General features: G+C 40.2%; 3 long non-coding RNA genes across 4 annotated transcripts; 2 read left to right on the forward strand and 1 right to left on the reverse strand.

Moving 5' to 3' along the window:
* The first annotated feature begins 14,837 nt into the window (after positions 1-14,837).
* Positions 14,838-17,953, forward strand: LOC123444177. Of its 2 annotated transcripts, none has more exons than XR_006630954.1 (5): positions 14,838-15,597; positions 15,668-15,729; positions 16,141-16,240; positions 16,351-17,137; positions 17,262-17,953. It is a non-coding gene; the product is annotated as an uncharacterized LOC123444177 (long non-coding RNA). The 2 variants fall into 2 exon arrangements; XR_006630955.1 differs by having other exon boundaries at positions 15,681-15,729.
* A 414-nt stretch (positions 17,954-18,367) lies between these two features.
* LOC123444178 lies at positions 18,368-19,887 on the reverse strand. The gene is made up of 2 exons (XR_006630956.1): positions 18,500-19,887; positions 18,368-18,422 (listed from the first exon to the last, which is right to left on the reverse strand). It is a non-coding gene; the product is annotated as an uncharacterized LOC123444178 (long non-coding RNA).
* Positions 19,888-20,621: 734 nt separating this feature from the next.
* Positions 20,622-23,442, forward strand: LOC123444180. The gene is made up of 4 exons (XR_006630957.1): positions 20,622-20,752; positions 21,463-21,537; positions 22,004-22,181; positions 23,146-23,442. It is a non-coding gene; the product is annotated as an uncharacterized LOC123444180 (long non-coding RNA).
* Positions 23,443-23,719: the final 277 nt, after the last annotated feature.

Consider the following 23,719-nt stretch of genomic DNA (forward strand, 5'->3'; position numbering starts at 1 on the left):
CAACTACTAACATAATTCCAACAGACTTTAGCATCGCTACGGGTGACAAAGTCTCATCGTAGTCAACTCCTTGAACTTGTCGGAAACATCTTTGTGACAAGTCGATCTTTCTTAATGGTGACATTTACCATCATCGTCCGTCTTCCTTTTAAAGATCCATTTGTACCTAACAGCCTTACGACCATCAAGTAGTTCTTCCAAAGTCTACACTTTGTTTTCATACATGGATCATATCTCACATTTTATGGCATCTAGCCATTCGTCGGAATCTAGGCCCACCATCGCTTCTCCATAGCTCGTAGGTTCATTGTTGTCCAACAACATGACCTCCAAGACAGGATTACGGTACCACTCTGGAGCAGTGCGTGTCCTTGTCGACCTTCATGGTTTCGAAGTAACTTGATCTGAAGCTTCATGATAATCATCATTGGCTTCCTCTTCAAATTGGTGTAGGCACCACAGGAACAATTTCCTGCGCCCTTCTACACTCTGTTTGAAGTGACGGTTCATCAACCTCATCAAGTTCTACCATCCTCCCACTCAATTCTTTCGAGAGAAACTCTTTCTCGAGAACCCGGTTTAAGCAACAAACACTTTGCTTTCGAATCTGAGATAGGAGGTATACCCAACTATTATGGGTATCCTATGAAGATGCATTTATCCGCTTTGGGTTCGAGCTTATCAGGCTGAAGCCCTCTGACATAAGCATCATAGCCCCAAACATTAAGAAATGACAGCTTAGGTTTCTCCAACCCATAGTTCATACGGTGTCATCTCAACGGATTTAATGGTGCCCTATTTAAGGTGAATGTGGTTGTCTCTAATGCACAACCCCAAAACTATAGTGGCAAATCGGTACGAGACATCACATCACGCACCATATCTAATAGGGTACGGCTACGATGTACGGACACACCATCACACTATGGTGTTCCAGGTGGCATGAGTTGTGAAACAATTTCCACATTGTCTTAAATGTATACCAAACTCGCAACTCAGATCTTCAACTTCGCTCTGAAATTTTATCCTCTTGTCACGACGATCTTCAACTTCACTCTGAAATTGCTTGAACTTTTCAATAATTCAGACTCATGATTCATCAAGTAAATACACATGTATCTACTCAAATCATCTATGAAGTAAGATCATAATGATATCCACTACCTGCCTCAGCACTCTTTGGACTGCATACATCAAAAATATATTATTTTCAACAAGTCACTTGCATGTTACATCACTGGAAAACGAGGTCTTCAGTCATCCTGCCCATGTGGCATGATTTGCATATCTTAAGTGATTCAAAATCAAGTGAGTCCAAATGATCCATCTGCATGGATTTTCTTCATGCATTTATACCAATAGGCATGGTTCGCATGTCTCAAACAATTCAAAAACGAATGATTCCGAAGATCCATCTGCATGGAGCTTCTTCATGCGTTTTATACCATTATGACTCAAGCGGCAGTGCCACAAGTAAGTGGTTCTATCATTACTACTTTGTATATTTTGGCATCAATATTATGAACATGTGTATCACTACAATCGAGATTCAATAAACCATTCATATTAGGTAGATGACCACTGAAGGTATTATTCAAGTAAACAGAGTAACCATTATTCTCTTTAAATGAATAACCCTCTTGCAATAAACACGACCCAATCATGTTCATGCTCAACGCAAAAACCAAACAACATTTAGATTCAACACTAATCCCGAAGGTAAAGGGAGCGTGCGATGGTGATCATACCAACCTTGGAAACACTTCCAACACATATCATCACCTCGCCTTTAGCTAGTCTTCGTTTATTCCGTAGCTTTCATTTCAAGTTACTAACATTTAGCAACTGAACCGGTATCTAATACCCATGTGATACTAGGAGTACTAGTAAAGTAAACATCAATAACACGTATATCTAATATACTTTTGTTGACGTTGCTAGCTTTCTTATCTACCAAGTGTCTAGGGCAGTTCCGCCTGAGTGATCATTCCCCTCAACAAAGAAGCACTTAGTCTCGGGTTTGGATTCAACCTTGGGTTTCTTCATTGGAGTGACAACTGACTTGTCATTCTTGAAGTTTCCCTTCTTTCCCTTGCCCTTCTTGAAACTAGTGGTTTTACCAACCATCAACACTTGATGCTCCTACTTGATTTCTACCTTCGTGGTGTCAAACATTGGGAATAGCTGAGGGATCATCTTTTTCATCGCTGATATGCTATAGTTCATCACGAACCTCAGTAGCTTGGTGGCAGTGACTTTGGAGAATTATGCAATCATTGTCTCATCTGCAAGATCAACTCCCACTCGGTTCAAGCAATTGTAGCACTCAGACAATCTGAGCACACGCTCAACGATTGAGCTTTTCTCCTTTACTTCATAGGAAAAGAATATTGTCGGAGGTTTCATACCTCTCAACACGAGTACGAGCCTAAAATCTCATATGTTCCGTGACATTCTAAACGTCCTTGGCGCCACAATTCTAAGCCATAAAGCATGACGCACTGAACTATCATGTAGTCATCAAAAAACATGTATGTCAGATGTTCGCAAACTCCACACACGACGCTCGAGGGTTAGCACACTGAGCGGTGCATTAAGGACATAAGCCTTCTGTGCAACAATGAGGACAATCCTCGGTTTACGGACCGAGTCCGCACAATTGCTACTATGATCTTTCAACTTAGTTTTCTCTAGGAACATATCAGAAAGAGGGAGCAACAGCGCGAGCTTGTGACCTACAACATACTTTTGTAATGAAAACTTAGACTATGTTCATGATAATAAGTTCATTTAATCATATTACTTAAGAACTCCCACTCAAATTAACATCCCTCTAGTCATTCGAGTGATACATGATCCAAATTCACCAAACCAAGTCCGATCATCGTGTGACATGAGTTGGCTTCAATGGTGAACATCTCCATGTTGATCATATCTACTATATGACTCATGTCCGACATTTCGGTCTCTTGTGTTTCGAGGCCATGTCTGTACATGCTAGGCTCTTCAAGTTTAACCCGAGTGTTCCGTGTGTGTAAAACTTTCTTGCACCCATTGTATGTGAACGTAGAGTCTATCACACCCGATCATCACGTGGTGTCTCGAAATGACGAACTGTCGCAATGGTGCCCACTCAGGGAGAACACAATTTTATCTTGAAATTTTAGTGAGGGATCACCTTATAATACTACCGTCGTACTAAGCAAAACAAGGTGCATAAAAGGATTAACATCACATGCAAATCACAAGTGACGTGATATGGCCATCATCTTGTGCTTTTGATCTCCATCACCAAAGCACCAGCATGCTCTCCATCGTCATCAGCACAACACCATGATCTCCATCATCATGATCTCCATCATCGTGCTGCCATCCAGGTTGTCGCGCCAACTATGCTTGTACTACTATTGCTACCTCTTAGCGATAAAGTAAAGCATCACCAAACGCAAAATAATTAAAGACAATCATATGGCTCCTACCAGTTGTCGTAGCATCAACATGTAAGTCGATATTTAACTATTACAACATGACCATCTCATACATCAAATATATCATATCATCTCATTGACCATATCATATCACAACATACCCTGCAAAAACAAGTTAGACGTCCTCTAATTTGTTGTTGCATGTTTTCCGTGGCTGCTATGGGTATCTAGTAAGAACGCTTCTTACCTACGCAAAACCACAATGGTGATATTCAAGTTGCTATTTAACCTTCTACAAGGACAACCTTTGTTGAAACCGATTCAGCTAAATTGGGAGAGACAGACACCTGCTAGCCATATTTATGCAACAAGTTGCATGTCAGTCGATGGAACCAGTCTCTTGTACGTGGACGAGTAACGTTGGTCCGGGCCACTTCATTTCACAATACTGCTGAACCAAGAAAAGACTAAGGAGGGCACCAATCTGAATATCAACACCCACAAACTCCTTTGTGTTCTACTCATGATGTCACCTACGCATAGACCTAGCTCATGATGCCACTGTTGGGGAACGTCGCATGGGAAACAAAAAAATTCCTACACTCACCAAGATTGATCTATGGAGACTAGCATCTACGAGAGGGTGAGTGCATCTACATACCCTTGTAGATCGCTAAGCGGAAGTGTATATAACGCGGTTGATGTAGTTGAACATCTTCGCGATCCAAATCGCATTCCATCCGGTGATCTCATAATGATCCGTTCCTCGATCCCATCACGATCATCCCGATCTACTGCCGAACGGACGGCACCTCCATGTTCAGCACACGTACAACTCGATGACAATCTCCACCTTCTTGATCCAGCAAGAGGGGCAGAGAGGTAGATGAGTTCTCTGAGAGCACGATGGCATGGTGTCGGTGATGGTGAAGAACAATCTCCGCATGGCTTCGCCAAGCACAACGGAAACTATGACGGAGGATGAACAAGAGGGGCGGGGTTGCCGGCACATGGCTTGGGGAAATCTTGATGTGTTCCAGGTGCAAGCCCTTCCCCTCTATTTATATGTTGAGCCTTGGGGTCGTTTCTTGGAGAAAGAGCCTCTCAAAGTCGGTTTGGCATGCAAGGCAAGAGTCCTCCTCAGACTCCAAGAGTAGAAGCCAGGGTCTTCGGCGTCTGGCCCGTGGCCTTCACAAAACTCCTTTTGCACCTTCCTAAAGCCTCGTGGGCTTTACCCCTTGGCCCAAATAAAGTGTTCTCGTACCCTAACATTTTGGGAAACATCAGAAACCCCTTCCAGTGAATTCTAAAACCCTTCCGGAGACCAAACACTATTATCCCATAAATCAATCTTTACCTCCGGACTATTTCGGATCTCCTCGTCATATCCGTGATCTTGTAGAGAACTCCGAACAACCTTCGGTCACCAACATACATAACTAAATAATACCGAAACGTCATCGAACCTTAAGTGTGCAGACCGTGCAGGTTCGAGAATTATGCAGACATCATCGAGACACTCTCCGGTCAATAACTAATAGTGGGACCTCGATACCCATATCGGTTCCTACATATTCTACGAAGAACTTTATCGGTTGAAGCTCTATGTCAAGGATCCAGTTAATCCCGTATGTTATTCCCTTTCTCCATCTGTATGTTACTTGCCCGAGATTCGATCGTCGGTATCTCCGTACCTAGTTCAATCTCGTTACCGGCAAGTCTCTTTCTCGTTCCGTAATACAAGATCACATGACTAGCTCCTTAGTCACATTGCGTGCACCGCTTGTTGTGATGTTGTATTACCGAGTGGGCCCTGAGATACCTCTCCGTCACACGGAGTGAGAAATCCCAGCCTTGATTCACACCAGCCAAACAGACACCCTAGGAGATACCTGTAGCACACCTTTATGGTCACCCAGTTACGCTGTGATGTTTGATACACACAAGGCATTCCTCCGGTGTCCGGGAGTTGCATGATCGCATGGTCATAGGAACAGATACTTGACATGCAGAAAACAGTAGCAATAAACTGACACGATCATATAATACGTTCATAGTTTGGGTCTTGTCCATCACATCATTCTCCTAATGATGTGATCCCATTATCAAACTACATCTCATGTCTATGGCCAGGAAACCTTGACCATCTTTGATCAACGAGCTAGTCCTTTAGAGGCTCACTAGGGATAGTGTGTTGTCTATGTATCCACACATGTATTTCAGTTTCCAATCAATACAATTCTAGTATGGATAATAAACGATTATCATGAGCAAGGAAATATAACAATAACCAATTTATTATTGCCTCTAGGCATATTTCCAACATTCCCCTCATATAGAGGAGAAAGTGATTGGTGCAAATGTGGATCTAGATCTCCTCTCTCTTTTCCGTCAAGAAGGAGCAAGAATCATTGGAGAGACTGAGAGATAGCAAGCTCTAAGAAGGTAAAAAATGAGGGAGTGCACGATCTCAAAGGATAAGAACGATTGGGGAAGAATACCCCCTTTATTGGTGGGCAAAAATCTAATCGTTATGCCCCAACCTGTGGTGAAGTGGTACTACCATTCAGGCGAGCGAAACTACCGCTTAGAGCGGTACTACCGCTTTACTACTGCTTGAAAATAGAGACTTATAGAACATATGATCCAAGAGGAAGTAGGAGAGGCACTGGTCACCTACCGCTCTACTACCGCTTAAAGAAAGCAGTCAACAAAAACTAACATCGAAAGGATTTCCCAAGTGGTAGTAACAACGATAGTCCATAGCGGAAGTATCGTCTAAGTGGCACTACCTTATACCAAGCGGCACTACCGCCTAAGCACAGAAAAATTGTCCTAACACTAAAACTTCCATAACTTCTGCATATGGGCTTCAAAATGAGCAAACTCAAACTTGTTGCAAGATCTCCAACACCGAAAACGCAAAGATGGTGCATATGAAATCAGTTTTCGATGAACTTGAGCTTGTCAAGAAGAAGACTATAAGCTCCAAAACTCACAAAGGGAAAAGCTAAATAAGAACCAATAAAGATGATGATGCTAAGAATGCAATGGTTTAAGCTCTCTACGAACAATACGATCAAGCTACTCACTCCATGAGACTGGTGAAATAGGAAACCAATAAAGGACAAACCTTTGCCTTGGCCATAGTCCACTTGAGCTAGATGATGATGATCTTTTCCTCCTCAAGATGGACTGCCTTTCTTGATTGTGACGGCTCAATGAAGACTAGTAGATTTCTCCCCATACTCCACTATGGGTGAGCCTCTCTTCGGCACATCTTCACATGTACATTACCACCATAATGGATGGCAATCTTCAAGCATGTGATCTCTTCGTGATGCTCCACTTGAACTTGCATACCACAACCTTGATGACGATCACCACTTGATGTCATTCTTCATGGGATGTATGAGATCCTCTTTTTGATGCAAGCCCATGGAAAGATACCTAACCCCAAAAAGAACCCTCACAAACACCATGGGTTAGTACACAAAGTGTAATGTACAATGCTTACCATACCATGGGATCACTTGATCCCACTTGGTACAACTTCTACGCTTTGTGTGTTGATCAACTTGAACCACTCTTTGCCTTAGTCTTGATCAACCTCGTATCTTATCTTATCTCTTCATAAAGGTGATGTATTGAAGGTAAACATGAATGGTCCCACAATATTCTTATTCAAGACATGCTTGCAATAAGCTCAAATGTCACATGATACAGCTTTGGGTAATTCTTTGAATAGCAACTTGGTCAAACATAATCTCCTTCTTATAGCCTTGAAACCAACGAACGATCTTCAAGCAATGCCTATGGACAAACCTTAAAGTATAACTCAAAGCAACAATTTGTCCATAGGTATTGTCATCAATTACCAAAACCAAACATGGGGGCACCATGCTCTTTCACCCGGGTCGTTGGGTCCCACGGTGGAACCCGTGAACCTTCTTGGTGCTCTATCGAAAATTGCCGAACTTATTCCGGAATCTTGAATATGAATTCCCATATATAATTATTTTCCTCTGGGCCATTTGGAAGCTCCTCATGATGTCTCGAATCCCATCCGAGACTCTGGACTACTTTCGTCCTTTCCACTATTAATAACTCAACATTACCCTAGCGCTACCAAACGTTAAGTGTGCAACTCTGCGGGTTCGAGAGTCATGTAGACATGACCTAGACACATCCCCGATCAATAACCAATAACGGGACATGGATGCCCATATTGATTTCTACATATTCCAGAAATATCTTTATCGTTTGAACCACCATGTCGGGGACTCAGTTAATCTTGTATACAATTCCCTTTGTCCGACGATATGTTATTTGCCCGAGATTCGATAGTCGGTATCTCCATACCTAGTTCAATCTCGTTACCGGCAAGTCTATTTACTCATTCCTTAATACAAGATCTAATAAATAAACTCATTAGTCACATGCTTGCAAGCTTCTTGTGATGTTGTATTACCGAGAGGGTCCAAAGATATCTTCCCGTCACATGGAGTGGAAAATCTCGGTCTCGATCCATGCAACCCAATAGACACCTCTGAAGCTACCTGTAGAGCACCTTTATGATCATCTAGTTACAAAGTGACATTTGGATACACATTAAGTATTCTCCTAGTGTCAGGGAGTTCCACTATATAATGGTCTAAGGAACAGATACTTGACATGAAGAAAGCTATAGCAATTAAACTAGGTGATACGATCATATGCTAAGCTTATGGTTGGGACTTGTCCATCACATCATTCTCCTAATGATGTGATCCTGTTATCAAATGACAACTCATGTCTATGGTTAGGAAACCTTAACCATTTTTTATCAATGAGCTACTCTACTAGAGGCTCACTAGGGACACGATGTTGTTTATGTATCCACACATGTATTTAAGTTTCTGGTTAATACGATTCTAGCATGAATAATAAACACTTATCATGAAGAAGGAAATATGATAATAAGCATTTTATTATTGCCTCTAGGACATATTTCCAACGCTGATGTTGATCTCAGATTGTTTTTTGTTGTCAATTGATCATTGATGCATTCAGTAGATGCATAATGCATGACCACGGATGCATTGAGTAAAAAGCAAGTCTAAAGTTGTCGAACTGTGGTACTCCTATTATCAACAAGAGTTCTCCAAAATTTCAACATTGTAGTACTCCTATGGTCAGAATTTGTAAATTCTGTAAATGTTCAGATTAGTTGTAATACTCCTGGGTTAGGATTATAATCAGATTACAAACAAAACTATGCTTATGAAGAACAAATCATTTGAGATGAGATAGTGGTCCTTTTTACTTTGTTTGTTCAGATTGTTGGAAATTTTAAGCTCTCAATCATCTAAGGCCACGACAATTCTTTGAATGCAACCATTTAGGTGAGCTACAACTAGAAGGATTTTGGATTTTGAAGTATCTAGTGATGATATGATATCAAGGATGATATGATATGGTATCTAAGATGATATGATATGCTATCTAAGATGATATGATATCTAGTGATAATTCTAGAGTTCAACTAAGATGATATGGTATATAGTGATGATATTAGATTATATTCTAATCGCTATTGAACCCTCAATAGAAAAAAGCACACCTCAGAGATTTCTCTTTCCCAAAATGTAGTGATTTGAGTATGAAAATGTGCAATTCCAATCTAGCTTTATTTTATTTTTTACTCCATTTATTTCTCATGCTAAGCAATGGGAGTAGTACTATGAAACTGTTGTTCGTAGAACATGATGTTACTTGTTGTTAGTTAACTAAATTACTACAAAACTCTTATATGGAGTTAATTGGAGATAGGCAAGCAAATGTAAATTTGTAAATCAAAATGGAGTACTAGGTTTGTTAGTTACTGAATTCACTTAAGGAGATAAGGGTCAATTTACTCATGAAAAAATCTACTCATGTTACTAATGTTACCGTGATGTTAGTACTACTCAGGGTCAATTTTGAGTCAATTATGTTAACTGAGAATGTTCAGTGGGGGGGTGAGAGATTCAGAATCATGGTTGGACTGACAAAAGTATACTCATCTTTTGTTGTTGATTGTATATAGCAACAACACATAAATATGGATTTGAACTCGATGCCTCAAGAAGAAGACGGGGCTATGGATTTGAACTTGATGCCGCAAGAAGACGATGGAGCTATGGATTTGAACTTGATGCCTTAAGAAGACGATGGAGCTATGGATTTGAACTTGATGCCTCAATAAGACGATCGAGCTATGGATTTGAACTTGATGCATCAAGAAGATAATGGAGTTATGGACTTGAACCTGATGTTTTAAGAAGACGATGGAGCTATGGATTTGAACTTGATGCCTCAACAAGGCGATGGAGCTCAAGAAGAGGGACAAGCTAAAGAAGATGATGGAGAGGTAATGAGAAAAGGAAAGAATTTTCAGATAAGGAGAGGCATGGTGTTTACTTTGATTTGCTAGTAATCGAGCTCAGAGATGGATCTGTTCAACCGAAAGACAAGTTGCTAGTCTCAATCATGTTGAACATACATGTACCGTTGAAAGAATTTGGGCAGACGCCAAAAAGCAGATTGCATCAGGCCAAAAAATGATGTCTCAAATAACAAGAAAGGAAGAGATAGCCGAAATAGAAAAGAGTTGAATCTTTCAAGGACCTCAACAATTCCATTGAACAAAAGAAGGTCAATTCGATCTCTGACACGGTCTCTAGGTGTGGCTCGCTCGACCCTACATAAGAGGTTCTAGTTGAATGAGCTCAATCGCATCACAAACATTGTTAAACCCTACCTCAAGCCAGAGAACAAGATTGGGATATTGAAATTTTGTATGTCCATGGTTGATGACAATTAGATCTCAACTTACCAGGGCCAACATGGTACATATAGATGAAAAGTGATTTGACATGACCAGAGTGAAGAATAGTTACTATGTACTTCGAGGAGAACCTGAACCTGAGTGCATCGTGCCAAACAATAACAACATTGCGAAGGTAATGTTCTTAACAGTTGTGGCCAGACCTCGATATAACGATGATGGGTAACAAAATTTGACAAAAAGATTGGTATTTGGGCATTCATCGAAGAGACTGAGGCGGTGCGAACAAGTTAGAACAGACAATGGGAAACGAGAGTGCTGAAATCAGTGGAAGCAACCAGACTTGTGTGCAGAGATTACCTCATCAATAAGGTTATCCCAGCAATTCAAGATATGTGGTCTGACGATGATGATGGAGCAGCAATATTCATCCAACAAGATAATGCAAGGCCTCATGTCCTTCCCAATGATAAAGCTTTTCGAGAGGTTGTGGAACAGACTGATCTAGACATTCAATTGCTACTGCAACCTCCAAACAGCCCTAAGTTCAATTGTTTGGACCTGTGCTTCCACAACTCTCTTTAGTCTCTAACCGACTGCAGATCACCTACAAACATCCAAGAACTGATGTAGGGTGTGGAAGCGGAATTTGAGAACTATGATCCCCACAAGTTGTACAAAAGCTTTACCACATCGCAAGCAGTTATGTTTGAAGTTATGAAAAAAATAGAGGAAATCAATATAAGCTGTCACACTTGCACAAAGATCGTCTTCGGAATGATGGCAAGAAAACAATTAGTGTATATTGTGTCACACAACTAGTTACTGATACCAGGGCCATTATAGAAGAAATGCAATAGGAAATGGAAAGGAAAGGGAAGAACTAGCTAGCTATAGAAAGAAAAGGAAAGGAAAGGAAGTGTATGCCATGTGTATGCTTTGTGCATGTCATGTGTATTAGATTATTGTAATTATTTGAATGTATTGGATTTATTTCAATTATTTGGATTTTTCTAAATAGTTGAATTAATTTGGAATTTATCTGAGTTCATTTGAATTATTTGAATTAATTTGAATTATCTGAATTAATTTGGATTTTATTTGATTTAGTTGGAATTATGTGAATTTGTTTGAATTTATGGGAAAATAGTCCAATATGGTGGTAAGATTTTGCCAAAGAAAGTTGGCACATCTATCTCGTGAACAATTACAGAAGGAAGTTGGCACATCTATCTTGTGAACAATTACACAAGGAATTTATTTAAACTTTCTTGCAATAAGCAGCAGATCTATCTTGTGAACAATTACACAAAGAATTTACTTAAACTTGCTTGCAATAAGCAGTACACTTTATATTCAGAGCAGGATACAATACTAAACCTTAACAGACATTTACACTTGCTCTACTAGTCTCAAGCATCTTACAATAAGTAGTACACTTGCTCTACTAGTTTCAGACATCTTGCTTGCAATTTGTCAATCACCGAGAGCTCTACTAGTTTTCGACTAGATTTGCTTACAATGCATTTCCTTACAGAAAACGGTAACATCATATCCATCACAGTACCAACATCTATTCTTTCCATTGCATCTACATACTGCTCTTCTAAGAATCAATGAGCATGCTCCGGGCATGAAAATGCTCGCTTTTGGCAACCATCGGTGTGTAGGAGGACTTTCTTCACCTTCTTTTTGCAACCTAGCAATACTTTCTTCACATCATGAACAATTGGTGATTGTTGTCCTCATGTGTAAAATGTATCAGTGATAGCCTTAATGGAGCAAGATTCAAACTACAGTACTCCACGCAGATCTTAGTTTCAAAATGGAAAATCTCCAAGCAGATCTTAGTTTCAAAATGGAAAATACTCCAAGCAGCAGTACTCTTGGGGTACACTTCTCAGTTTTGACAGTTAGTGGTCAGTTATGAACCTAAGTTCTGTTAAATGGATAGATTGGATAAAGTTTGATTAACTAAATTTTGCAGGTGGTGATTAGTTATGAACCTAACTTCTGTTAAATGGAAAATTTGGTTAGAGTTTGATCTTGAGATAGTGTACAAGATGTTTCAAACAGAGCATAATTTCAAAACAGAGCAGTTGTAAACTTGAGGTAGTGAACAAGCAATAGAACTTGAGCTGAAATCAGTGTGCAATGAGACTTGAACTTGAGTTTCAAAAAAAAAAGCTTTAGTACGGATCCCTTGATCAATCTAGAAATGCCCACATCAAGGAGTAAATTTTCAGTTTTGAAAGTAAACTTAAGTCTGAATCTTAGCATCAAGGAGTAGTTTCCGTACTCATCTCTGAATTTGAAATCTAGAACACGAGCTCCAAACGATGGTGGCCTTGAGGCGTTGGATGACGGTGTTGTGACTAAACATGAGTGGGCTACATGGTCTACCCGCTGACAACAGCGATACGAGGTAGACGATGGCATCTGCTCGCGAGGGAGCTACCGGCCGAAGATGACGCTGGAGGGTGTGGTGGGACTGAAGCGGGAAGAGATAATTGCACCTATAGTTCTCGAAATTGGCGGCAAGGTCCGACATGATCGTGGATGTTGAGAAGTGATTCAATACGATCCTGATACAAGGAAATACGTTATCAATACGGTCCTGGATTGTGGACCAACGATCCTGGCTCTACACGTTGCATATGTATCATGTATTTTCCCGTATGAAATGTCACCATGTAGATTTCTTTTTACAAAAGGTCAACATGGGTTGGATGGGCCTGCTTTTTTGTTTCAATGTTGGACGGTCCTCAATGTTAACACGTTGTGAGATTTCACATTTTTTCCTCTGTACCACCCACAGACTTAGTTTTGTTTTAGCACAAGGTTTTGAATCATATTTTCTGTTTTTTTTCGTTTTTATGTTCTTTTTTAATTTATTCCTTTTAAAATAATTTTTAAAGTATTCGAAATTTGTTAGTGCTTTCATAATTAGTTCAGAAATTTTAAGCAATTTTTTTTTAAAAAAAATAGTTTGAAGTTTCAAAAATTGATCACAGTATACAAAAAATATTAGAAGTTTTAAAAATGTTTACATTTCCAAATGTTTGTTCACTCATTCAAAAAATATTTGCAGTTTTTATTTCTTCGGATTTTCAAATTGTTTTTGGCTATAAATTATTTTTATGAATCTAAAATTTTGTTCAGCAATTCAAAAAATGTTTCAAGTTTCAAAACATGATCCAGAATTTAAAATAATGTTAGTATTTTTATTTTTTGACGATTTTTTTAACAAGTATTTTTCATGTATTTATCTTTTTTGTATCTCTCACCTGCAAGCACGTATATAGATGAAATTTTGCATAGTTATACTCGGTTTTCTGAATCTCAATTTTTGTTCAGAAATTTAAAAATGACCACTTTTGGAAAAATGATCCAGAATTTAAAATAATGTTACTGGTTTCGATGAATTTCTGTTCAACAAGTCTTTTTTCATGTATTTATCTTTTCTATATTTTAAACATGCAAGTACGTATAGCTGAACCCAATATGCATATGGCTGCAGCATATACCTCGCGAGCAGCATATGCTGGCAATACATTGCTGCTCGATGAAATTTTGCGCAGTTACATATATACTATATACTAACGGAAATGATGCTAATCATTCGGCGGAACGGACATTTTCCATCCGCCTCCTCGTGTGCACGACACGTGTCCCGTGCGCTGGACCAAACAGAGCGGAGGCCGCAACTCTGAAGTCGATGGAGGGCGGTGCGGACGAGAATCTGGATTGCAGCGTCGCTATTTACTTTTTTTTCTGAAACATTACATGTGTTGCAAAAGAGAAAAAACTGAGAAAAAAAATCTGCAATATGACTTTTTGTTGCAAAAAAATTGTCTACTGTTGTAGAAAAAAAATCTACAACAAACACTCGGTTGCAACAAAATTTTTGCAACAAGCAAATTGTTTCTGAAACTCGACCGTTGTTTCAGGAATTAGCGGGTGCAAAATTTATTTCTCGCAACAAAGCAAAAGTTTCTGCAACTCGGCCGTCGTTTCATGAATGAAAGTTTCTCCAACTCGGCCGTCGTTTCAGGAATTATATGGTGCGCGGCTGAAGCGGATCGGACGGCTGCGCGCGCGTAGATTGGGCGGACTGCGCGTACATCGGACGGACCTCCAGGTGGCGGATGTTTAGTAAACATCCGCCAGGTAGCGGGAAGGGTTTGCGTTTTCTGATTTTTTTTTTCACTTTTCTTTTGGCATCTACTGTTTGTATATACACGGCAACGTGGACGTCAATGAAGAGGGTGTAAACAGTAAGCAAACAATAAATACTTGAATTCTTTTTGTCATTTACTGTTTGTATATACACGGCTTACCCGTGCACATGAAACGTTGTATGCAGTGTGTTTTTTTGACTTTTTTTTGGCGTCTAATGTTTGTATATACACGGCAACGTGGACGTCGTTTTCTGGTTTTTTTGACCTTTTTTGAGGTATATCTTTACCTAATAATAAAGAGGCTATCGCTTTTGTCGAAATTTCCGCCACGTCATTTTTACAAAAACGCCCCTGCTATTTCTGATATTTGAACCCGCAGTCCCTACATAAGTGGATCTGGGATAACGTTTGCTAAAAAGAAAAACGTTTCGCGATCCCTGACCCGACCCAAGCCAGAGCGAACCGCACCCCGAATCATCCCGAGCCTTTCCCTCGCCGCCACCACACCTCATCCCGCTCGCCGCCGACATCTCCCCTCACCTCGCTCGTCGCCGCCCCTCACCCCGCTCTCTGTCGCCGCCTAACCTCACCCTGATCTCCACTGCTGGGGGCGGCGGAGCGACAAAGTGGCTCGATGCAGAAGGGCGGCGGCGGCGGCTGGAGTTGAAGGGGTCGGATCCATCCGTGGCAGGTGCTCGGGAGACGGATCCAGAGGTGGGCGGCGAGACGGGAGTCACCGATGATGACGAGGAAGGCTGGAGCGCGGCTTCCCGGGCGCATCCATGGCATCCGCGGCTCCTGGGCACAGAGGTGACAGGGAGGTGAGGGAGAGAAGACGGGAGAAAGGAGGGACGATGTGGCAACCTACCTCACGGCAGCGCCCATTACGTCGAGACGGCGTGGCCCCACGAGCTGCTACTCTGCCGTTCCCCTCCCCCTCCTCGTCGGCGGCTCCTCCCTCGCTGAAGCGCCCAGTACGGCGAGACACCGGGGCTGCATGGGCACCGCCAGGTCAACGGCAAGGCAGCGCGAGATCCGGGGGCGACACTGGCCAATACGGCGACTCGGCGAGGCGCTCGATGTATGGCGGCTGTACGTCCTCCTTTCCGGGCTCGACCTCCTCCCGCGGTGCCCCCCACCCGCATCACCAAGCATCCCAACGGCGTCCACGTATTTCCCGGTACCACCCACCTCCCCCTCCCCTGTTTCTTCACATGAGTCCATAGCTGATGGTGTCCGCCATCTCCAAGCTCACGTATGCAGGAAATTCGCCGCCATCCTGCAGCAATCACAGCCCGCAAAGGCCCCGCTGGTATGGGCAATTAAAATATTTGTTGTTCTCATACTGTTCTGGGTGTGCATTGTTGTTCTTGTCTCTGTACTTTCCAATTGTGCAAATTTTAGGACCTGTTTGGGTAAATTTAGATGTTTGGACCTGTCTGGATCCTGAATGCACTTTTGCGTTTGCTATATTCAGATTTGCACACAGAAATCTTACTGTAAAAAAATTTGTAACTACGTATTGTTTGAATTAATACACCTGAATCTGCAGATTTGCACATACAGATCTTCGGATATTTGAGCAGATCAAATCTTGATATATGCGTTGTACCTTCTTGCTGAAACGATGTAGTTATCATATAAGTATGGTATTGTATATCTTGCTGAATCTTATCGATGTTTGTCTTCAGAGAATTGACACTATGATATGGTAATTCTGCAGGAGAGGATGATCGTCGAGAGGCTTGAGTTCAACATGTCTGTTCCTACTCCATACTGCTTCATGAGAAGGTTCCTCAAAGGCAGCAGGGTCTGACAAGAAGGTAAGAAGATCACAGCTCACCTTGGACTTGGATGTTGCATTGCTCTGTTTTGTATGTGTACCATGAGTGTGTTGCTTCTCTGACACAAATGGTGCGGTGTTCTGAATCAGCTGGAGCTGCTCTCCTTCTTCCTGATTGAGCTGACGGCGTCCGCCGTCTCCAAGCTCATGAATACCCCGATTTGACAGGGAGCAGCACATGGATGTTGATTTTGTTAGCTATGTTCTTATTGAAGCCAACATGGCTATGTAGTTCTCGTCACGCACAATTTGCTTGTTTCAGCATCAGCGGGAAGAAGATGATTTTAACTTTTTTGAAATGACTAATTCAGTGAGGATGCTAGACAACAAAATAGAAGGAATGTGGATCTCAAAACTGAAGAAAAGCAGGAGACCTTGGTGGCTCTGTCATCAGAAAAGGAGCGATGAAGATTCGGAAAAATTGATTTTTTTACAGTAACACATCCGCCTCAGTGTTGCTGTAAAAAAATCATTTCGCTAATTCAGTTAACATTGTTTTGTTTTTCTGTAGCAAGTTATTCTGCGAATTCTGAACACTAAGCAAGGAAATCTGCACCTGCCATTGTTCACAGAATGAGCTAATTCTCTGAAAATGAGTTTTGCTTTTTTTGTATGAGTTCTGAATATTGTTCAAACAAAACAGCAGCACCCATTATTCAACATCAGTTTAGCCCCTTTTAACAGAAAGGAACAACTCTTTTTCTCGCTACTTCTAATTTTGTATTGTTTTTTTGTGTAGGTAGGAGAAATTGATTCTCACACCACAAAAACAACAGAACAACACGGATGTTATTCAGGTTGACATACCTTCATAGACAATCTAACCTCTACAAGGATGAGTAAGAGATGAAAAACATCAATTGAAAGCACCGCAAAGGTAAATAAGCAATGGTAACATTTTTTGAGAACATCCTTTTTTTCTTATCTTTACCTGATCTTTTCATAGGTCAATAAATTACATCATAAATGTCAATAACTTCCAGCATAATATCGTTTTACAGGCAGTCTTTCACACTAAAACAACAACGCGGGCCATGTTTTGTCCATTGTTCTTCGTGCTGAGAGTCGGCAGACGGGCGCTGGAGGGGGTCGGCGGTGCAGCAGGGGCGCAGTGGTGCGAGGGCGTTGGCCTCGTGAACGAGGTGCGCCTCTCCTCGGATGGATCGGAATTAGGAAGGGAGCTAGGGAGACTCGGGAGCGAGCTCCCGGTTGGGTGGCTGCGCTGGTTGGTACGGCGCGCAAACGCCCACCTTGACCGTCTCCGATGATGCATGGCCGCCGTCGAAGTCATGGACCCAAACCACGGGGAGCTCGCACGCTGTGCAGCGGCTGGAACTGACTGAAGGTCATACCACATCCATGACTTGAAAGATTAGAAATGGATCTGAAAGATTCAAATACAGTGCACTTACCACCATCAGTTGAAGAACTTGGACAAATATGTCAATCTACAAAACAAACACAGTAAGAATTAAAGTGGGTCCTATTTATAATTCAGGATAGAGGTTTTTGCAGCGCAACTGATTAGATGACTCACCTGTGAGTGTGGCATTAAATGTGTTAATATGCTTGCCTCCATTGTTTGTCAAATAACAAGTAAAATTTCTATTGATCACCTGTCACAAAGTTGTAGATTCACCTTATTACCATATAGTTGTGCAGGAAGTGAAATATTAAGTACACTAAAACTGAAGCATCGTGTTATTCCCTTTGCATGTTGTGTGTTCAGTTGTTCACCACAAAATACTGCAAGAATCAATTAAGCTATACATTAACACTGTCTGTTTTATTTCACATGAGGAAATTCCTGATCTTCTACTTTAATTGCATTGCAATATGACCACGTTACCGGCCTAAAAAGCTCTCAAGATGATCCCCTTAAGAACAGACCAGACATAATTCAAAACTAACAGTCCCTGATACAGAAAATGATAATGGTATCAGAAATAAAAACATAACATGGAGAAAACGGAGCCTGGAAATAACGATATGAAAACTTGTCATGTCGAAAGAATGTACTGATAATAAATGAATCCACTATAGTCAGCGGTTAAGTTATTTTCATCAGTTCCTCCTTCTTAAGTTGGAACATACTTGTCACCTTTTGGCTTTCTCCTTCGATCCCCAGTGCTAAATTCTGCCATTCTGTACTCACAACGCACCTGCAGTCACATATCTCATGAGCACATCCTATCAAGAGAGCCGTTAATACTTGATGCGCTTGAACTAATAAACTTACCAAAGCCTCTTTATTGTTTTGTTGCTGACTCCTGTTTTGGATCTGAATGTGTAAAACAAGCAAACATAACATTAAGTCTAATATGGGATTTGTAAGCCATCCATATAGAGGAATAATAACTTGTATGAAAAAGAAATATCATAGCTACACAAGGAAGAGCCACCCTAGGTCCTGTGGAAATACTCCCCATGCTCTACTGGCACTAAAGCAGATCACTAGAGCCAGTCTCCAACATTGATGCTACCTGCTGGTCGCCGATGGCTCCAACAGCAGGGGCTTGATGAGCTGATGCTTTAATGGAAATGTGGTGTGGCTTTGTTTCAGTAGTTTGCTTTTACTGCTTTCTGAACTTGGAGTGGATGCCTTGTATACGAGGGCTTCTAATCAATGTAAGGAGCCAGGGAGCTTCTCACTGTTGATCTGAAAATGTTCTGCTCACACCATTGACCTTACCGGTTTCCTAGAACATGTTATTTGTAGTACCAAAACACCAGAAAAATCCCATTATTGAACACCTACACGTGCTGCGAAGATGTTGTCTTTGGCAAAAGAAATCAGATGATGGGATCAAGGGGAACTAGCTTAGTCCGCCATCCTAAGAACAAAGGCGGCCTATGTGAATCAACCTCAAAGTGCAGAACCAAGGCTTGTTGCTCAAGCAAATGCACAAATTTTACAACAAGACACAAGTCCAATGGGTGCACATGATCTGGAATGCTACAGTACCCTGATATCCCTTGTCTAGATTTCCTTAAACCATGATCTAACGCATGGATTTGTGAACAGTGATCGTCTGTAGGAATTCGTGAGCAGTATTCGGTCTACAGTAATTCACGGCCAGTGCTAGCCCCCTGACATCCCTTCTTCATTTTATACATAGAGTTTACTATAGATTTGTGACTACACTTGTGCATGTTAGAGGATCTGGCTCCCGTTTTTGGGTAGAAAGACAATAGGATCGTTGTCTCCGGTGTAATCAGTTTGCACTCAGTGCGGTTGTGTTCCGTAGACAGGTTTCTTGCACATCCAATAATTTGATTAAGGACACAACTGTGTTTGATCAATTATATGACTTAAATTACCTTGGAATGATGGTTTTCTTTGTAGCAAAGTATGGGGTGTTGTGCTTGTAAATGCACGGGCATCACTTTATTTTTTATTTCATTATAGAAAATGGATCACGGCTTTGAATTAAGCACCGTTGCCTGCAGTATTAGCTAGAAACTAAATATATGGATTAGAGAAATTCATGCTAAACATTGATTTATAGATTGGATGTGTGAGCCACTAACTTAACTGTAAAATTGTGATATTTTTATCCCGTTGCAACACACGGACACATTTACTAGTACATAGCAACGTAGACGTCAATGAACAGGGGTGTGAACAGTAAGCAAACAATAAGTACTTGAATTTTTTTCGTCATCTACTGTTTGTGTATACATGGCTTACCCCGTGCACATGAAACGTCGTATGCAGTGTGTCCGGTTTGCATTTTCTGGTTTCTTTGACTTTTTTTTGGCGTCTACTGTTTGTATATACACGGCGACGTCCACGTCAATGAACAGGGGTGTGAACAGTAAGCAAACAATAAACATTTGATTTTTTATCGTCATCTACTGTTTGTATATACACGGCTTACCCGTGCCATGAAACGTCGTATGTAGTGTGTTTCCGAACAGTAAACGGTTACCCCCTAAACATTAAAAAAATCCCTGTCAAAAAAATAAGCAAGTTTTTTAAAAAAGGGATATATTTTACACACCATTTCTCTCCCCTCCCCTCCCTCCACCTGACTTTTACAAGTTTGTGTAGTAGTAAGATAGTTGTGACACCGCCATAACAATTCTATAATTTAAGAGGTATTTTATTTACTATCTCCTCTAACTAAATTGTTTTGCGGTTTGTTGGTTGCCTGCTTTTCGTTTTCAAACAAAATTCTATAAAAAATTTAGAATTATGTTATCTATCTTGCGCCAAATTAACCACTTCTTTCTCAACTGTAGATTCCACTACGATTAAATTTTATTATCATAGTAAAATACTTTTTAGTTCTATTTGAATCATGATATCATCACCATATGAACTAGACATACAAGATTATTTCTCTGACTATTACTATTATTACCCCTTCATTCTGTCAAACAGTGAAGAAACACCGATTGTTATTGTGAATAGATTGTTGAAGTCTATCTTTGACAGATGTATCCTACAAACCAGCATCCGATCAGCTACAGATAGCAGAGGGATAAGGTATATGTTTCTACTACTAAATAGTTAGATTTCTCACAAGACTATGTATATATTAAACACATATTTAAACCTCCACTACAGATTTTTTTTGTACCGAGTTGTGCATGAAAGATTTAGTCCATCCCATTGTTGTTTTCGACCTGAAACAGAATCTGCACTACTCATTACTAATAGCAACTTTTGAACACCAACTTTACATCGCCAAGGTGGTCCTTTCGACAGAGCTTACTCACTCTTCTGCTACACATTTTATTCAGTAAATAAGCAAGTTTTTTTAAAAAAGGGATATATTTTACACACCATTTCTCTCCCCTCCCCTCCCTCCACCTGACTTTTACAGGTTTGTGCAGTAGTAAGATAGTTGTTACACCGCCATAACAATTCTATAATTTAAGAGGTATTTTTATTTACTATCTCCTCTAACTAAATTGTTTTGCGGTTTGTTTGTTGCCTGCTTTTCATTTTCCAACAAAATTCTAAAGTTTAGAATTATGTTATCTATCTTGCGCCAAATTAACCACTTCTTTCTGAACTGTAGATTCCACTACGATTAATTTTTATTATCATAGTAAAATACTTTTTAGTTCTATTTGAATCATGATATCATCACCATATGAACTAGACATACAAGATTATTTATCTGACTACTACTATTACTACCCCTTCATTCTGTCAAACAGTGAAGAAACACCGATTGTTATTGTGAATAGGTTGTTGGAGTCTATCTTTGGTAGATGTATCCTACAAACTAGCATCCGATCAGCTACAGACAGCAGAGGGATAAGGTATATGTTTCTACTACTAAATAGTTAGATTTCTCACAAGACTATGTATATACTAAACACATATTTGAACCTCCACTACAGATACTTTTTTTGTACCGAGTTGTGCATGAAATATTTAGTCCATCCCATTGTTGTTTTTGACCTGAAACTGAATCTGCACTACTCATTACTAATAGCAACTTTTGAACACCAACTTTACATCGTCGAGGTGGTCCTTTCGACAGAGCTTACTCACTCTTCTGCTACACAGTTTATTCGGTTCATGGAATTAGTTTTGCACAAGTATGTCTCATATGATTTATGATGATGATTTTCATATATATATAACGATTTTTGCACATCATGGTCCCTTTCCGATTTATGTTTATGTTTCAAGATCATATTATATCAAGTAGACTATATTTAGCTTGACATGGTTAGTAGATATTGCTACTACTACTTGGTCCAATTCTTCTTTGTCATGCAGTTAGTTGCGATTTCATGGAAGTGATGGAACATATGGACACGAGCAATGGTCCATCATATGGTCCTCTGATGGACCTGGGAAGCGCTTTATTTCATGGTTTGGGGCGTCAAGAATTTTGGAAGAATCACAAGGTTGTCTTCATGGTTTGGGACCCGAATATTTTTTGAAGGATCACAAGGTAGTCTTCAGTTCGGTTTGTTCATTAATTGGAGTTGTTCTCTTTTGTCGTTAAACAAAATAGCGTTCTTTCTATTCAATGAAACTTGGAAAATAGAAGACTACATTTTTTGTTGTTTCCCCTCTTTCTATCCTTCAAGATAATGAATAGTGTGATCTGAAACTTTTGGCTTTGTGCATGGAGAGTTGAGAGTTAGGAGAAGCAGGATCATCTATGGTCGGTGTATAGCATACAAGTGACACTTACTTTGCGAAAATTCTAATTGTGTTGTTTTCCTTCTAAAATTAGTTCAGATACAATGGTGTCCCAAACTCCCATGGTCGTGAAGCGCATATTGCTAATGTACTACAAGAATAGCTACTAGCAGTTCTATTAATTAGGCCGAGCTAGATGACTTAATAGCATTTGCCCACTCATTAGCTTAATTATAAATTTAATCATTTATATCAATGTATATTCTTAACACAGAAGCATGCGTTCGTCTGGGTATTTTTGTTACCGAGTTGATAATAGCTCAGTGTTATACTCTGAGTATCATCACTAACATACTTTAATTTCCTCTCAAATTGTAGCCATCTTTAGACTAAAGCAATGGATTGTACTATACACTACCAAAGAGCAGAGAAAATGTATATGAGTGCAATAATGCATCCGCTCAATAAGATTCGTTTCACTTGATGTGAAATTTCTTCTTCCACTGTACATGTACACACACTTGCGGCATGGAAAGCTTAATCTGTCTCAAATCTGAAGTAGGTTCAGATCTGGTCAGCAGTCGGTCCAACGCCTCAAATTCTATCTGAAAGAGCTGGCTCCATCATTGCAAACCAGTATGCATGCATGAGCCAATTCATTAGGAATAAACACTTCAGACAATGAAATCCAGGATAACATATGAATGCATGCTTCTGTCCGTACACGAACTGCAGTTTAATTTCATATTAAGTTTGCTTTTTCTTTGCAGACCAGGTCGCTGCTTGCGTAATCAACTACCGGTACTTCCATAGCATGCATGCCAAGTACTAAACTCTTACTAAGAAGCTGCAAACAATTTTGTGGGACTCTACAAACAACTTTTCAACAAGAACCACACCAGTAAAAGATAAGTCCAATTGATCATGTATAAGAACTGTATAATGTGGTTGAAATGACACCATGCATGGACGAGCAGAATAAATTGCTCCAAAAATTTATGATTGCTTACATAAAGATATAATCATAGGTTAATTACAGGTGTAGACTATTGCATCTATCGTCTTTCCTTGCTACTGTTTTTGTTTGACTTGATACTCATTGTTCTATTATCACTAATTCTACCACTACAGTTCAAAAAGCTGATTCTTTTTTCTGTCCAAGAACTATAGTATGCTGGAGTTTGAATTCGCATGCTAAGCTGAAGGAAATGATTGGTGCTGCCGTATGTGGAGAATTTACTTGGTTACCATTATATGAAAGAATAGCACCATTATTTTTTCCTTTTTGTCAAATGCTGAATTCGCATAGGCAGTTTTTCACTACTCTTTTTCATAAAGCAAAAG

This window comes from Hordeum vulgare, chromosome 3H (genome assembly GCF_904849725.1).
Source record: "Hordeum vulgare subsp. vulgare chromosome 3H, MorexV3_pseudomolecules_assembly, whole genome shotgun sequence".
NCBI lineage: Eukaryota > Viridiplantae > Streptophyta > Magnoliopsida > Poales > Poaceae > Hordeum > Hordeum vulgare.